Below are 18,609 nucleotides of genomic sequence, written 5' to 3'. Positions count from 1 at the left end.
ATGCTGTGTTTTTATAGTAATATTTCTGACCGAAGGGCTGGAGCTAACATTAATGTTTGTCAACCCAAATGAGGCTGAGCTGGAAGGTCTAAAATGTGGGCTGGAGGAAAACACCTTCGTCAACCTTCAATGTCTCTGGCCCAGAAAGAGCTAACACCCGCTATCTGGATAATTTTCTTCATTTGTCTTTTGTTATTTTGTATAACTTCCTTACTCTGTTATTGTCACTTGTCTCGTTTTATCTCCGATATATTTTTATTTTTGTACGGTCATATAAAAACCACACGGATGATCTATCAAGCTGCACTCTCAGAGATTTACTTGCATACCAAATGAAAACCTCAAGGTAGTTCCTGATGCAGAATCTCTGAAAATCCTCTGTCCAATACATTAAAATTAAAAAATCCATGCTTGTGCTTTTCCTCCTCTGCCTCATCTCACCTTCTCACAGACAGACTGAATACGCTCACTTGCTTTCTGACTCAAAGGATGAAACCAAGTGAAAATGACTGCGTTTCACCAGCAGCTTCCTTTTCCTACAGCGGAATTTAAGGGACGTGAAGAACATGACAGCACACTCTTATACAAGAATAATGATCTTAACAATGTTCGCTCCATTTGTGGCTCCATTTGTTGCCCTGCTGTCTCCTCTACCTGCCTGCGTGTCTCCAACCTCCTGGAGAATTCATTTATCACCCAGTCAGCCAGTGTACATGCCAAAACACAGGAACTATAGGTCTCCCTGTAACTTTAGAATTATATTATTCACATCCATTTTCTACCACTTATCCTATGAAGGGTCACAGGGGGGCTGGAGCCTATCCCAGCAGCCTTCGGGCAAGAGGTGGGGTTCACCCTGGACGGGTCACCAGTCCATCACAGGGCCAACACATAGAGACAGACAACCATTCACACTCACAGTCACACCTACAGTCAATTTAGAGTATCAATCAGCCTCGTCCCCTCTTGATGTCTTTGGACTGTGGGAGGAAGCCCGAGTACCCGGAGAGAACCCACACAGGAACAGGGAGAACATGGAAACTCCACTCCAGTTTCGCGGGACTCGAACCCGGAACATTCTTGCGGTGAGGCGACAGTGCTGACCACTGCACCACTGTGCTGCTCCTTTCGTCAAAGTCTCCGCTTGTATTACTAGCTTCATTCTACTCAGTAAATGTTTCATACTCACACACCGGGCTGCCCATATTATTATTCACAGAATTTCTGTAATTTATTTTTGTCCAATAGGCTTGTGCTATCGCGGAAGCTTGTGTTTATTTTGGATTATTTTATTTTGTGCAAACGAATGTACTTTTATTTCTAAGTCTCTGCTCAAGATTACATTGGTCTCTTCAGGCTGCTCGTGTAATTGAGACTTGACAAGCAAGCAAGCTGTAAGCTATCAGCCGTGCCAATGCATGAAACATAAAGTGTCAAGCCTAAAGTGTAAATTGTGAGTTTGGGTCTTCATCTGACATGAAGACCCAAAGACAATTCAAGTTGCACGCAGCCAACGAGTGTTCACTGTGGTTTTGGGGAGAAATCTTCAAATAAACATGTCGCAAGAAAGCCACTTGTATCTACCTGTGCTTGGGGGGAGTTACACTCCTTTTGCTTTCTCCTTCCATCCCCTCTACTGTTTCCTGACAGCACAGGTGAGAAAACACCTACATCTCCCTCTTCTACCATGTTACTAAACTACCATGGAGGGCGTCAAGTGACAGAGGAGGAGGAAGAGCAACAAGTCTTCTGGGATGCTATCATATCAATACAGAGTCAGTCTCTAATCAGTGCATCTGATTAGAACAGGCAGAAGAGGAGGAGGAGCGAGGGAATGAGCTGCTGGAGTGTTAACAATTTATGACACTGATTGGACACCAACAGCTGCCACAACATCTCCTGCTTAAACATCAAGTCCACTGTTCACTCCTCTCCTGATGACCCGCAATCGTATCACTCTGTTGGGTTTTCACAACCCACAGACATCTGACTGGCACTTAGAAAGATTAATTGGTTTTGTTCTTTCGGGTGAAGAAATTTGGGGCATGTGCACAATAGCAATTTCCTGACTAAGAAAAACCTAAAAAAAAAGAAAAAAAAGTAGTGAAATAGTGAAGGAAAACTTCTGCATGGAATGAAATGACGTGTCATGAAAGAACCATTCGTACAGCAGGTGGCCAGAAACATGACCCCACAGTCGATCCAACCACGTCACAACTTCTATTGGAGTCAGGTTTCCATCCAAATGAATAACACATTTTAACAGAATCAACAGCAGATGGAACACTAATTCTCCTGTCTACTACTGCAGAGAAAGAAGGTGCACCGAAATGTCGAAATTCAAACCTGAAATGAAAACTGATACAAAATAACAGCGTGGAGATAAACCGTGTTCACATTCATCTTTTATTTCTACACCAACTTTACTGCCTCCCACAAAAAAAAGCGAACAAATGACCTGGATGGAAACCTATTGTGTCCTACATATTGCAGGGTTTGCAGGGAATGCTGCTGCTGTAACTAACGTTTTTCAAAAAACAAAAACGAAAACAAAACAAAAAACAATTTTGGCCGTGTTTTTCTGCTTTCTTCCTTTCATTCCAAACCATGACCAACGCCAGTCTCACGTCTCAGCAAAACGCATTAAAAATATGTCATGAATTGGAATAGAATCAGTGTTTCAAATCTTTAAATACAGTGGGTCTGTGTGGTTTGCTTCTGGATCGTGGGATGCGTCAGAACAGCGGCATTTGCTGGTTAAACGTCACTGCGCTATGTCGCTATCTGTCATCTTTCGCCAACATCTGGGAAAAAGAAAAGTAAAACTTCCCGGGAAGACGTTCATCTGGAACTTGGATAGCTGACAGACCCTTATTCATCTTCTATTTAATATAATAATTTTCTTAATATTTTGTGTTTATTAAATAATTGTTCAATTTAGTGCGGAGTCTGCAGTCAATATCGCACAGCATCGCCCCTGCACAACACCGCCACCCAACCTCCTGAACGAGCAAAATTTCTGATATCAGTATTGCTGCTCTGACCAAAAGAGGTACAACAGCGCTACATGGATGACAGGCAGAACATTAGAGCTAACAGTAAAAAACACACAAGGAGGCACGCTGTTGTACTAGTCACAGTGTAGCAACAGCCGTTCTGACATCTCCATATATACAAATTTAAATTAAAAAATTTACAACTGAATCAAATCTTACATAAGAACAACATTATCCATGGTGTAATACAAAACAAGCAATAAATAAATCAATATGTGCACATATTGGGTCACCTCCTTCCCCCTGCACTGAGGAGGCCGACGGCTGAGGGAATGTATGAATGTTTGTATCCGTTGGACTTAACTGAGGGGAATCAGAAACGGGTCCCAGAGGTGAGGGACTGAAACTCCTGATGAAGAGGGTGAGGATGGTCTCATAATAAAATAAATAAAATGTATAAAAATAAAATAAAATAAAATAAAACTGACTTGAAACAAATTCAACCCATTTGTGTTGAAGTGTTCTTTCTATCTCACACAAGGTGTAAGTTGGTGCTCGGTTGAGCATCATTCCTGCCGTCATTTCTAGTTTCAGTCCAGTGCAAATGACCGAACGCCCTTTCACCAGCAACTGAACTTAAGCCGAGCTGTTCTGGCTCATTGCTGTTTTGGGACACTACAAAACAGTTGCACCACAGACCAAGAAAGGCTGGTCTTTGGTCAGCGATGTTTCCAGGCTGCATCGATCAGATGAGCAGATGCATCCATTTCCAGAGAAGAAGTGCTCACTTCTGCCGAGTTGAAATGAGTCTGTTGAAATCACAACACGCCAAGTGCTTGTGCCACCTGTGCTTTTAGAAGGAATGACTTGGCGCACTCTGATTGGTTTGATTGATGTCATTACCTAAACACACCTTTGAGTAATACGACGTCTAATGACTGTTTCTTTGTTCCATGCATTGTGGTCTGCATTCCGATTATGTGTCCTCTGAACACCCCCTATACTTACATACATACATACATACAAATAACGCCATCCTCCCGCCAGGCACCATGGATCACTTAATAAGGGCCCTCAAAGTTGGAAGAACAGACAGAGGCTAAAAATACAACAAAATCATGTCACTGTCCACCATGCTGAGTTTCCTACAGCTATCAAAGATTGTTTATAAGCCAAAGTTGCTCCACTCTTGTGCTGTTTTAATGACATCGTCGACATTGCAGTGCAGTGCAATGCAAGGATACCAAAACCGATACAACTCAGACTTCTGCTTTAATGAGTGTTTTTTGGTTTAGCAGCCGTTACTGTGGGGATATTCCCAGGAGACGGCGCTTGCGGCGCTTAAATTGACAGGAGCTAAAACTGAGCTCACAAACAGCGATGGACAATGTGGAAAAGTGTTGTAAAGCACGTCAACCCAGTCTGAAATCGAAGTGTGAACCTGAACCTACATTTCAGGAGCAGCATATTCTGACTTGTCTTCATATCTCTGAAGGAATGTATGATTATGTCACAGTTTTTTGTTGTTGTCTTGAACGTAAATGATGTGAAGCAGAAACCAAAAGTTGACAGAGGCAGTTGGCTGCAATTCATTCATTCAACTACTTAATACATGGAGAACAATCGAGAATTGCACTGTACACAGTGCCTTTATCTGTGTCAGCCGCAGTGGGGCCCCGTGGGTAATACTATTATTCACACAGCTCTGAGAGGTCACTGGTCCAATGGGAATAAACATGAGTCACACTGAGATGAACACACAAACGGATGACGAGGTTGTACTGCGGAGGAGGCGGGGCCACCAATCTGAATGGAAAGCATCAACCCAATCTAGTAGGATTCTGGCATTTATATATTCATACATTTTATGCATTCAATTTGAGTGGCAGTAAAGTGGCATGTTAAGATCTCACTGTCCAGTTACACACAGTAAAGGTTACATTTGAATGTATGAGATTTATCACAGTAAATGTACTGCAAAATATGAGACAATCATATTTCTAAGCATGTTTTCTAGATGATTGATTTTTGTTCTAAGCTATGGAGCCCTGGTGTCCATGGCCCATCTGAACCATGTCTAGATTCGCTATTGACCTCTAGTTTTGGACTCTTTAGTATATTAGTGACTGTCACGAGTGTTTCTTGTTTTTCACGAGTGTGTTCCTACCTGTGTATTTGTTCACCCTGGTCATTTCCTGTTTAATTTTGAAAGCTTTTCATTCCTGTCCCACAGGAGAGGGTTTTTTTTTTGTGGGTATGAAGAGAAAAAATATATTGAGAGATTTTGAGGCAACAAGATTTAACTTGTTCACTTAATCAGGTTATTTTGAGGCTATGAGATATTAACTGATCATTACATTTATTTATTTTGAGCCCACAGGACGTATAACAAATGTTCTAACTTTTGGGATTATTAATACCAATACTGGTTTTGCTATTATCTTCATAGTAATAAATAGACATGTTTGTGTATTACCTTTTGATAATACTACATGTTTTGTAATACCAATTGTTTTCTTTCTGTTTTACACTTGATAGACGGACACTAAAACATTCTACTGTGCACAACGACGCCCTTTACTGGCCCTTGTGCCCGAAAATCCTCAGGATTCAGACGCAGACGTGAGTGATGATGACCCTACGGATGATCCAGATTATCTGCCCACACCAGCAGATGAGAGCGGGGACACTTCTTTTGATTCTATGGATGAGGAGGCCGTTGCCTCAACGAGTTCATCCTCTAAACCACCGTCCAAAAAGAGGAGAAAGGGGGAAAACTCCCTCAAAACAGTTTCTTTGGCAGAGCTAGGGGACAAACCTGACCCTAAATCACGCCCAGGTACAAAGCAAGGCACAAGAAGACGGTGGCGGTATGAAGACATTGAGGCATTCCAGGTTCCAGGCTCAGGTTTTAACCCCCCGATGCTATGAAGACACCCTTTCAGTATTTAAGACAGTCTTCACTGATGAGATGATTGAACACATCTCTCAGCACACCATAAATAGAATGCATCCCATGGCCAATAATACAAGAGAAGTGCTGTTGCACCTCTGACCACAGTCATTAGCGCGGTTGCTCTAAAGGTCAAAAGCCATTTGTGCTGTTGCACAACCAAAAAACATCTGTACTGTTGCCATTAAGGACATGAGCAAATTCTATTCATTCGCTGGAGAAAATGAGCACTTTATTGACTTGTTCTCAATTTTGTTTTGTATGCATAAAGGTATATGATACTTTTACAATGAACAGACCTCTCAACCGTTTCAGAGGCCTATATCTAAAAAACTGGGGGGTCTGATTTTGGAAAAAACAGTTGATTTTTGTTATTGCTAACCCTAAGTGAATAAAAAAATGCAAAGAAAATTTTTTTCCATTGCTTTTCCTTGGTGTGGACCTTAAAGGGTTAAAAAAAATTATTTGACCCTTATAAAACTTATTTTTGTTGCATTAAGGTGCCTAATTCTGTTCAATAACCCCTCTGAAACGATATGTCCAAAAAAAAAAAGTCCTTACCTTTGAAAAATTCCACCAAATTGTGTCCTCGTGTGTCGATGCAATTTTCTCGTTCTCACTTCCTGTTTGAAGGAATGCTGATGAAGCATATCTACCACCTACACTGTTAGCCCGGATTTCAAATGTAATTACAAAATAAATTACAATCTACTTACATGGTTTAAGTTTTATTGTATTACTTTAAAATGTGAGCATATGATCCTTGCTTACTATCAAATATCAGTTTATGAGACTTAAGTTTGACAGAAATGCATGTGTCAACAACTTTACATTACATCAGCTTTAATTGATCAAGTTTTAGCCGTGATCACTTTCATTCATTGAGTTATCTTTTGACAGGCATTGTGGGAAAGAGAAACACCCCGTTTTTACCGCCCTCAATTTCGTCGCCGTTGGTCAGTTGTTACAATTTGGAAAGACCGAAAATTTCAGGAATTGAAAAGTAGTTGGGAAATGTGGTTTATCGGTTAGTCTGATTATTTTGACCCGCGGAGTTGGACACCGCCTCTCATCGACCGCTGGAGCTGGACCCCGCTGTGTACCCGCGCTTCCGCCGAGGAAAGAGGAGGTTAACGCCGCGACGTCCTTACCACAATCTGGCGGGCGCCATGACGTTACTTTAAGCTAACGTTAGCGACCGTGTTAGGTTTTCAGATGGCCGTTGATTGTAGTCACCTAACTTTTCACAGCTGCGCTCCTGGAGTTTGGCTTTGTGTTTTCCTCACGAACAGTGATTTAAACGGGTGAATTTGAGGTACAGTTGGTGAGAATTAGGAGCTCGTGTTAGCCAGAAAGACATTTTCACCGGCCCCATTTCTTCCTCCGCAGTAAGGACATCAGTGGGCAGCGGAAGAGGCAGTTGAAGTAAGTTTCACCGGTCTTTCTTTGTCTGGTGCAGGTGAAATATAAACTTTTACCGCAGTAAATGTTCAGCTTTGCTCTGAGTAAGTAGTTCTTCAATTTTTGTGAGCAGTGTACTTATAATGTGTAGATCCAGTTATGGCTGCTGTCGAAAAGCCAAATTAAGGCCAACATTATACTTTTCTCGATTACCTTTGCTGTGGTTTCTAATGTAGGATGGTTTCCATTATGAACAGTGAAAGGTACTTTTTTGATGGGCAACGTAGAATTACCAACCGATGTCTTTATTTCTCTGTTAGGATGTGACCAACAAGGACGGGTACAGCCAAACTCAACTGGGAATCCTCTGTATCGATGGAGAAAGTCCTCAGCTCAACCCATCCGATGTAGCCATCATCCTGGAGGGGAGTGTGGTGATGGATGAACCAGCCCACCTGCCTCAGGCTTTCTGCATCCTGTTCGGACTCATATATGCCCTACACCTGCAGTACCCAAAGTGCATGAAACACACATTCCACTTTGTTCAGCAGGTAATGTTGAACCTGGGTAGGGGACAGCTGGCACCCAAAATACAGACTTTGAAAAACCAGCGTGAAACAGGGTTCTGAAGAGTTAGCTACTGTAATTCTACAATTTCATTTAGCAGACGCTTTTGTCCAAAGCGACGTACAACACAAGCAAGAATTTAGACCTAATTAAGGAAAAGTCCATAGTAAGCGCAAAAGTGCTTCAGTTGTGATTTGGTCACAGGTACTGCCATCTAGTGGCAGAAGAAGTGTTGCCCCCCCACCCTTTTTTTATTTTTATTTTTTAAAATGTTTATATAACAAACATACAACATCACACAACACAGTTAGTGCTACATAATCACTAAGTGCTGGGTCCTGGACCCTCTGACTTATTCTACCCCACAGGACAAAGACGAGAAGAGTCAGGTTCAGTGCCTAGGTGCTCTCTGAACAATTGAGTCTTCAATTGTCTCTTAAAAGTAGAAAGGGACCCAGCAGAACGCACAGAGTTCGGTAGTTCGTTCCACCATTTGGGAACAACAGAAGAGAAGAGTCTGGCTAGAGATTTGGAGCAGCGCTGGGCTGGAAGCACCAGGCGTCTTTCGCATGCAGAGCGTAGTGGGCGAGAAGGAGAGTAGACCTGGACCAGGGATTCCAGGTAGGCTGGAGCCGTTCTTGTGATTGTTTTGTAAGCCAAGAGAAGTGCCTTGAATTTGATCCTGGCTGCCACTGGAAGCCAGTGAAGAGAAACCAGCAGCGGGGTGAAATGTGCCCTTTTGGGCTGTAGTCCTACTGCTCCATAGTAAGTATTTTGGCTTTAATGTTGCATGTTTACACTGTTCATACCCTTTAAGTTAGCTGGCAGTAGTGTCAGAAGGGAAGCTCCTGTCTTTGTTCAAGGTTTTGAATGTAATAATGTCCCTATGCTGAAGTACCAATGAGTGCATTTGTTGTCAGCCTCCTTGATAAATGTGACTTTTATCGTCTGGAAGGATATTTCATTTTTGTTGTTCAAAAATTCACTCAGAGAATTGACAAAAGGATAACTACAGATCTATGAGGGAAAAATATAGTTTAAGAGAAATTGTGATTTACCAGAAAAAATGACTGTTTACATTCAGGATGAGTGCACTTGTTCAAACAACAGGAGCTCTGTTCTACTCACCTTTAAAAGTTTCTCAGGAAAATTTGTGGCAAATTTTAAGCCTCCATTCTATATAGAGTTTTATAAGACACTGACTTGCATTCAGTATCAATAAAAGGAAAAAATAATGTTTGGGCTTTGATTTTTTTTGGATTTTTTTACACCAGTTTTGTAGTTGACATATTTTATATTAAAAATATAAATATGAAAATTCATCCACCAAAAATTCTAAGTACAATTAATTGGGCCCAGCAATTCATATTACTCAAGATTTTAAGTTAAATCAGCTTGACATTAAGTGCATTGTACTTAAAATAACACTTCCAGATCTTGACAAATTTAAGTTTAATTCACTCAAGTTTTCATTGTACATTACTTCAATCTTTTAAGGCAACCACTTTCCTCTATTTTTTTGAGTAGATTCAACTTATTCAGGCTTACAGTGTAGAGTTTTTTTTTGTTTTTTTAGCAAAGCGCAACCAAACCAAGTGGCAGAGACGGCTCATTCAGGTTGAGTTAAGCTCAATGCATTATTCAATGAGACAGTGGTTCTCAAACTTTTTTCAGTGACGAACCGCCTTTAAAATAATTTTTTGTCAAGTGCCCCCTGACACGCGCAAAACACTTTTGGTAGAAAATAAAGAGGTACAGTGCTGTGCCATCAGTGTCTGATTTATTAAAGATAAACAACTAATAGCAATGATTTGCTAGCGTTGGCTAATTGCTCCCCGCAAAAAAAACCACAGTGCCATGGGTGCCTACTTCCGGTACTTCGTCAGCTCGCCTTCTTTTTCACTAGTTTCTCTGTATTTTCAGCCACATCACTGCTGCGCTTTAGCCACATCTCCATCGTTACAGTGCGTCGTCATGGCAACGGCAGGTTATCGATGAGTGATGCTGGATCAGTGGATCAAACTAACTTGGTTTTGGGAGAGTCCTTTTTTTTTTTTTTTAAGGATATTACGTACCCCCATTTGAGAACCAGTGCAATGAGATATAGTGACTCAAAGTGTGGTCTACCAAACAGTTGCGCAGAACCTTAAAGGGTTAAAAACGTGCTCTACCAAATGGTTGAAATGTCATTTTATGCAAAAGGTAGAGACGCGAGACAATATCAGTACAATTAGCTATTCACAATGAAATAAAAAACTTCTGATCCTACATTGTTATCAAAATGATGGATTTAATATTTCATCATATGCATGTTTGAATAATTTTACAAGTATATTTTTTTACAGTCAAAAAACATGCTATGACATGCTAACAGTTCAAATGTAGCGATAAAGGTAGTGATGCTAAGGCAATGAGTTATTAAAAAAAATATGAAAATTCACTTTCACTAATATATGTTTACTGTTATTCAATTACATATTCGATGGAAAATATTCTATCAATATGATTTTGCTCCGTCTGACACATTTTACGTATACTTTGTACATGGTACATATCAAGAATAAATTAGTAGAATTAAAAAGGAAATGTTAGAGGACCAGAACATTGTAAAGGGTTGAGAATATTAAGTAAAACTGATATATAGTTAGGACTGTGACCGTCAAGAGCTTTAAAAACCAAACTAATGATTTAAAAGTTAATAAAGTGGACAGAAAGCCAGTGTAGAGACATCAAGACTGGTGGAATGTCTGCTCTTTCTGGTACTCAGCACGCATGAAGCTGAATTTTAAGTTATCGTAATTGAAAAGTATTTTTCAGAGAGACAAGAAAGGAGGGCATTATTGTAATTTATTCTGCAGGTGATAAAATCCTGCATTAGTATCTCTGGGCTGTTTTGTCAATGTTTCTAATGTGTGGTTCAAAACTAAAATTTGGATTGAAGATGACACCTAGGTTTTTCATTCAGTTTCTGTCACTGTTCAAAGGACCAATAATTAAGACCTCAGTTTTGTCCCAGTTAAGCTGGAGACATTTTTTGCCATCCTTGACTAGTTATCTGAGGTATATTTCAAAAGAGCAACACTTGGCCCTGAGTCACGAGGAGGTCTTCTGCATACAGTGGATGCCAGGCCTCCGGACGCAGCACGTGGCAGCATGTAATGATGAAAAAGTGTCTGACCCAAAATTGAACCTTGAAGAACACCAAAGTCTATTTTATTGCTTCCTGGTTCTAATTCCCCAATGGTAACATACAATGTTGTTGGTGAGATAAGACTTAAACCGTTAAAAACAATACCAGAGGTGCCAGTCTGACTGTCAAACAGACAGGCTACGAGATCTAACCTGTTCTTTAATTATTTTGAGACTATGATATAACTTCTTGTGTGGCAGAGTGGAATACACTCTCACCTTACAGCAAGAAGGTTCTGGGTTTGAGCCCAGGGCTTTTCTGTGTGGATTCTGTAAGCGCTCCCACTGTCCAAGGACATCAAGAGGGGACGAGGCTGACTGATACTCTAAATTGACTGTAGGTGTGACTGTGAGTGTGAATGGTTGTCTGTCTCTATGTGTTGGTCCTGTGATGGACTGGTGACCTGTCCAGGGTGAACCCTGCCTCTCACCTGAAGGCTGCTGGAGCAGGCAATTAAACTGCAACTGCAAATAAAGGTCAAATTATATGTTGTGGCCATGAATTCATAAAAACGAGTGAACAAGTTATATCATCTGGCATCGAAACACATACATTGAGGGGACAAGTCATATCTTGTGGACTCAAAACAATTTATTTTTCTCTCCATGCCCCCACCTCCCTTATATTGTCACTCTAGGGTTCAATACTAAACCCTGGCAGATCACATTCCGGAATAATCTGCATGATTATGAATTTCCCGGTTTTGGGATCAGTAAAGCAAATCTATCTATCTATCTACTTATCTACTTATCTATCTATCTATCTATCTATCTATCTATCTATCTATCTATCTATCTATCTATCTATCTATCTATCTATCTACTTATCTATCTATCTATCTATCTATCTATCTTTCTATCTACTTATCTATCTATCTATCTACTTATCTATCTATCTGTCTATCTATCTATCTATCTATCTGTCTATCTATCTATCTATCTACCTTTTCTACTGAATTTTTTATCGGCTGCTAGAGTATTGCTGCTGCACCTGTTTTAATCTCACTTATTTTTAGAAATGGATGTTTCATTGTTTTTCCTGCTCTTCACCACATGCTGTGAACACGTAGTTATTGTGAAACCAGTGAAAGACTCTGGGCTAAGCTAACTGTGCTTTCCAGTGAGGGAGAGTTGAAGTGCACAAGTGGAGGCAGGGACCTGAAGGCAGAGAGAATGATTCAGTCGACGAGTCATGGAAAGAGACAAAGACTAAGAGGAATAACGTACAAAGAGACTACCCAAATGCTTTTCGAGTGTTCAGACTAATTTCTGAACTTCAACATCTACAGATCACAATTACAGTCTGCATTAATATCTAAAAACTGAGGTTAATCTTCCTCCTCGAAATCATTTTGTAACTGTAGGATGTGGAGAGCTTAAATTAAAAACAGACGTTTCTGGAAATAATGAAGTGAAGCAAAAGCAGAAACTGAAGAGTGCAAGACGAAGGAAAAGGAAGGTGAATATGCATAACTCTTTTTCCTCCTACAAGAGCAATTGAAGCAGAGCGCAATTCAGCCAGCAGTGAGGTGAGAAATGTTAAAATTGACAAATAAAAAAAGATGGCTAACTGCTGTTACAAAAGGTGAAAGGACAATTTCCAGATGAATAAGTACTGACACAACGCATCCAGAAGACAGTCTGACGGCACATTAGTGTCTGCAAATACGAAAAACCTACAGCATCACGGTGACAGCTGAGACATTCAATCATCTGCACTTGCTACAGAAGCAAGTAAACAATGCTAGTTTGACTTTCTACAGCACACTTCAATAATGTAACTGACACCTCATTCAGGTCGTTTGAAAATGCTGTTGAAGTGGCAGCAAGTATCGACTTCATCATAGTCGCGGAATATTGCCTTCCGTGTAAATGCAGCCACTGCAAGACATCAGAACAGACCATCATTTAAAATGTCTTGCTTCTTTTTATCCATCATAGATTTTCGTGAAATTCATCTTAGCCAACAAAACATTTTTTCATATCATTCACTCCCACATTAAAAAAAAAATAAATAAATATTAGTCAAATATCCTCTGAGCCCCTGTAGTTTTCCTTGCCGGTGAGATGACGCAGATTAGAAAGCAGAAGAGCTCGTAAGAGTCAGCACCCAGGTGGGATGCAGCCAATAAATCTGTGGGTGAGGTAGTGATGGCCGGCCAGCCAGTCAGCAGGTGGTAGATGTACTGTCAGATTGGTAAACAGACCGGAAGACGGACGGACAAAAAGACAGGCGAGAGGCAGGCGGACGGCAGGACTAGATATTGAATTGTCTGAAAATGCGTGTGTGTGTTTTCATCAGGAGGTTACCATGGCAAACAATGTCCTGGTCAAGCAAATACTCAGCATGACCTCATTAATGCCCCTCAACATCATGAAAATTAAATAGGTAATTTGGAGAAAACACACAGATGAAGAGGTGGAGGACACAGACACACAGTTGTTTGCTCCTGCTTCTCAGTCAGAATCTTGCCTGGTGCAGTTTTTTTGGCGTGTTGTACTGGACCCCCTCCAGCTACTGGAATCATACAACAGACATGATACAACCGGGCCATAACCAAGGACAAACCTGCCCATGAAGACATTTAAGCTGCGCTGATTCTTCATTCTTCATGTTTCACCTCATTTAGTGCCCCTGAGATAAAGTGGCAAACCGCGGCAAACAGAGAAAATAAAAAGATCTAATAAAAGGTTTTAAGGTAAACCAATAATAACATCGGACCAAACCACTGTGTGACATGTGAAAGGCACTGTCTAGTGATGAAAGCGATGACACCGTGGAAGCCGTCTCATTGTGCAATTATGTCTTTCTGATAGTGCAGCTCGTAACCGCGAGGACCAGCCGAGCTTCTGTTTCTGAGTTATCATAACAAACACTCAAATACACTTCCAAGAACAGGTCTGCGACCTGCTTTCAAAAATAATGCTTTTAGCTCCCTCTGATGCTTTCGGAACAGTTGCTTCCCTCCTCATCCTTACATAGCTGGGGTTGTTACATTGTCATCCATTGAGATTATGTTTTTAAAAAAAACTGGAGTGATGTTTGAGCAGGGCTGGGTATTGGCGAGAGCCTCCTGTTACCACACACACAAGGGTCACAGTGCGATTATATCACGTTAATTGTGATACAATGTAATGCAATGCATATGATGGTAATGTAGTTGATTTACTCAAAAATACAACTTGCTAGACCGAACGCTGGGTAAGGATATTGAATAGCATAGCAAAACAAACAAAAAAAAACAGACTGCCTTTCAGTTTATTGCACAGCCCGTTTGTTTGAGATCTGAGGGTTTCTGGCTTCTTTCCTGCCTCCCTCCTCCCATTGGAGAACCAACCAACCAGACATGAACTTATCCAGCAAATAAAGCAAATTCCTCCCTAAAGAGAAATGTCTCATCCATATGCTGCAACATAATGACAAGAAAAGAAAAACAGTAAAACTGCCCTGAGAATATAAGCTGTCTCACTGTTCATCTCACATGTCTCTCTGCAGGGGTCAGGACCAGACCTGGGATGTAGAGCAGTGAGGGGAGCAGGTCTGCTTGCTGCTCCACATATTCAGCTCTGCAGCTGCTTGAGTGAAAGGAGCTGTTGTTAAGGGGCCAGACAACCAGCAGAGAGCCTGGATAATCTTCACTTCCACACTTCCCCTCATTGTCAATCCTTGAGTGTGATGTACTGTACATTATCTCCTAAACAGTCGTAATGTTATTTCCTTTTATTACTAAAACATTTTTTAAACCCCGCAAAATTCTGACCCAGAGCTGCGAAGGCCCAGCTGGATGTGATCACCTCCCCCTTCCACATCCAACACAGTCTCAGTGGGAAATGTGAGGTCATACCTGAAGCTGGAGCTTTGAGAGAAGAACAGAAAGTTGTGTTGATCTAAATGAGTCTATTATACCGAAGTACTGTTTGTACTTTGTTTAACTTCTAATAAATAATGTGGTCTTGCAGAGTTATTCGCATTCGTGTTCAGTCAGTTCCTCCATTCCTGTCGGTGGGTGTCTTCTTACAGATGTGTCGTTTCTTTTTGTGTTTAAGGTGAAGTGTCCCATTAACTACGGACAACAGAGCTGCGCAAAGCAAAACGAAGTAGCCCAATACGGAGGAATACACACACACACACACAACCACACACACACACACGTGCACACACATCCACACACGCACACTTACCAGTTGCATTTTTTTTTGGTTCAAATTCGGTCTTAAAACCACATCTAGTCCTCCTTACAAAGGTACTTCAGATGATTTTTCACATGGAAACACCTGCAGAACTTGGCGTCAGTACAAATAAAGATGGGGAATCATAAAATAAATGTTAGAATTATTGCAAACAAAGAAACACAGTCTCTGCATATATTTCACTTTGTCCAACCTCTTTGGACAACATGCACCTAAACAAGCTTATCAGATATTACACCTCCAACTTCCTGCCTGAGATGTACCGGGTCTGCCCGTGTTGCACCAGGTCAGCGGGGTGGAGCAAGGATTTTTTTAATCACTTCAGACACACATTCATGCTGGTAGACTGCAGTCATCCAGCTGTGCTTACTTAGGATATTCAAGCAGTGTACTCAGTGTTCTGCTGTTCACATCCTCAGTGTTTTCCATACACACAATCAGCTGCTCTGCATGATCACTACGGATACGAGATCATTTGCTATGATGGCTCCTGTTTCCCCCTGTACAATTTTTACAAAGTTCTACAGAGTTCCTGTCATAAATACCCGGAGGTCCATGTCATCATACAACAAGGGGGAAAAAATGAAACAGAATAGAACTGCCAGAAAAAAAGCAATTTGTCACAGAGTCATATTCTTGTTTAAGCGCCCATTGTAGCTGTTTCAACTGATTATAGCAACCATTGTTCCTCTCAGGTTATGTGTCATAGACCTCAGGCCTCAGACCTACAATGTTACATTTGTTCTTGCTCTAGCGTGGAAAATACAAGGCCCAAGTTTATACTCGGCACAGTAATGTGTCTCAGAAATGGTCTCTGTCCATGTTGACACATACCCTGAAAACAAAAGGTCGAAATCTCTTGCACCTCCAGACTAAATTTGATTTTTATATGATTATAGATTTATTTTTGATGCACCATAATGCATCACAATGTTTGATTTGTCATTATAAAATATATGACTTTTTTCTGTGAGTGCCTCCTGTTTTTTTTTGTTGTTTTTTGTTTTAAATTGGCATCATTCATAAGAATGTCCTTGGGTACAATTTGTTCTTACTCTGAATTTAAATCCTCTGTTTCTGTCTGCACAGCCTGATGGCTATGTGTAGCTCCTTCCTCCTGACATCATCTTTCATCCTGTGTTCCTCTCAAAACTGTAAATCATGCAGGCATGAAAAGCCATGATTGTTACAAGGGGAACAGTTATGAGGAACCATCAGGCATGCTCTGTACTCAATGGAGCACATTTTTTTAACAACAGAAATAATAGAAAAAATTGCCCACAGAGTCATTACTATCATCAGCGCTGACTCAGTATATATGCAGACATATGGCTTGGTTTGGCTTGGCTCTTCAACTGCTCGCTCTGAGGAGCCCGGACAGAACTGAACTGTGCTTCCTCCGGCCCCCCTGATATAATATATCCCACCCATGTACAATCCATCTACATCTGCATTTTTGCACGACTGCTTCCATTTGCACTGTTCATTATGTATATTTTAACATTGCACTATCGCTGTATTATATACTTATTTATAGATTTATTTATTTGTTATTCAGTTTAAGTATTGCCACAATATTTGTGGAATGTGTGCTGTGTTTTATTGGTGCTGCCTCTGGTACTGAATTTCCCTCTGGGATCAATAGAGTATCTACCTATCATCTATCTATCTATCTATCTATCTATCTATCTATCTATCATCTATCTATCATCTATCTATCTATCTATCTATCTATCATCTATCTATCTATCTATCTATCTATCTATCTATCATCTTTCTATCTATCTATCTATCTATCTATCATCTATCTATCTATCTATCTATCTATCTATCTATCTACTTATCATCTATCTATCTATCTATCTATCTATCATCTATCTATCATCTATCTATCTATCTATCTATCTATCTACTTATCTATCTATGAATCTATATCTACTTGTCTATCTATCTATCTACTTATCTATCTATCTATCTATCTATCTATCTATCTATCCATTTATCTATCTATCTATCTATCTATCTATCTATCCATCTATCCATCTATCCATCTATCCATCTATCTATCTATCTATCTATCTATCTATCTATCTATCCATCTATCCATCTATCTATCTATCTATCTATCTATCTATATCATTCATAACTAGTGGTGCTGATCTGAACATTTGTGAAAGCTTGGGGTTTTCAGCAGCTTGTACACTAAATTGAAGTTACCACTGTGTAAGCTGCACCATTACTCTTGCTAGCCTCCTCCAATATGTCCATGTCATTGAGTGGATCAGGGAAAAAAAATCAAACTTGATGGATCTTTGAGATTTTTTTTGAGAAAAAAAGCTTCTTTCAGAAAATTCAAAGGCAAAAAAATCCAATAAACTGAAAACAACACAATAGCTGTCGTGGGAAATCCATGTTGAATTAAACTTGCTCCGTTGGTATCAAAAGGCGATAGTCCGTGTTTGCTGTCTTTGCTGTTTCTTAAGTATGCTAATGTTTTTTTTGTCGACTTCAGGCCGGCTGAGGATATTTGCATTGAGTGCACTCCTTGCAAAAAAGGCTTGATGCATAAAGGGAATGGGTTGCATGCATGGTAAAATATAGAATAACACTGGGTACATTGCTTGATTAAAAAACTCGCCCATGTGACACTAGTGAGTTATTGCACCACCTATATTTGAAGAGACTGCCTGTTTACAAAATGCAGCAGTCAATTTGAGTGGCCCCTAGATGAGTTTTTTTTTTTCAAGAACATATCTAGTTATGTGCAGTTGTTTTAATGGAATTATTGTCAGATATCAATTTAACAAATAATACAAACTATTAGCTACGGTCCCCTCATGGCAGAGGAGGCAAATGGGACAATCTCTCTATAAATTCTAAACCTCTAATTTCAGAACTGTTATTCTAAATTATCCAACAAACCCAGCAGTGCTGAGTACTCCAAAATAAAATACACAGGGTAATTGTTGCTATGTTTTACAGTGTGAAACTCCACTTCATTAACGACAACTTTCAATGTTGAAGTTTTATTTGTTTTGAGTGAAACTGATGGTAGAAGGTAAAAGGAGATGGAGTTTTCTGCATACTGCAATACGTCATTTTGACATGGATCAACTGGTGCGGTGAGACAGGCGGATTATAGATGCATTCGATGGATTGCATTTCCATTTTTATTTGGCTGCAGACCTGCAAATGAGGTTTCCACTCAGAGTGGCTGCAGAAAGCTCACAGTTTAGTCTCCATATGAAGACAAATCCCGCACACCCAGGCTTATTATACATTCAAATCACAGTGAAATACTAATTAATTAAT

General features: G+C 40.2%; 1 protein-coding gene and 1 long non-coding RNA gene across 3 annotated transcripts in view; one reads left to right on the top strand and one right to left on the bottom strand.

Annotated features, from left to right (window-relative positions):
• Nucleotides 1–18,609, bottom strand: part of lrrc75a (leucine rich repeat containing 75A) — a 64,046-nt gene that overhangs the window by 14,470 nt on the left and 30,967 nt on the right. The gene's annotated exons all lie outside the window — the stretch shown is intronic.
• On the top strand, nucleotides 8,158–14,951 carry LOC147254413 (uncharacterized). Its single transcript, XR_015118040.1, has 3 exons — nucleotides 8,158–8,538; nucleotides 14,603–14,784; nucleotides 14,872–14,951. It is a non-coding gene; the product is annotated as an uncharacterized LOC147254413 (long non-coding RNA).

This window comes from Aulostomus chinensis, chromosome 10 (assembly GCF_037954235.1).
Source record: "Aulostomus chinensis isolate RoL2024-O1b breed Wild chromosome 10, RoL_Achi_v1.0, whole genome shotgun sequence".
Classification (NCBI taxonomy): Eukaryota; Metazoa; Chordata; class Actinopteri; order Syngnathiformes; family Aulostomidae; genus Aulostomus; species Aulostomus chinensis.
The sequence above is the reverse complement of the archived record's forward strand: the minus strand, read 5'-3'. Positions and strand labels throughout refer to the sequence as shown.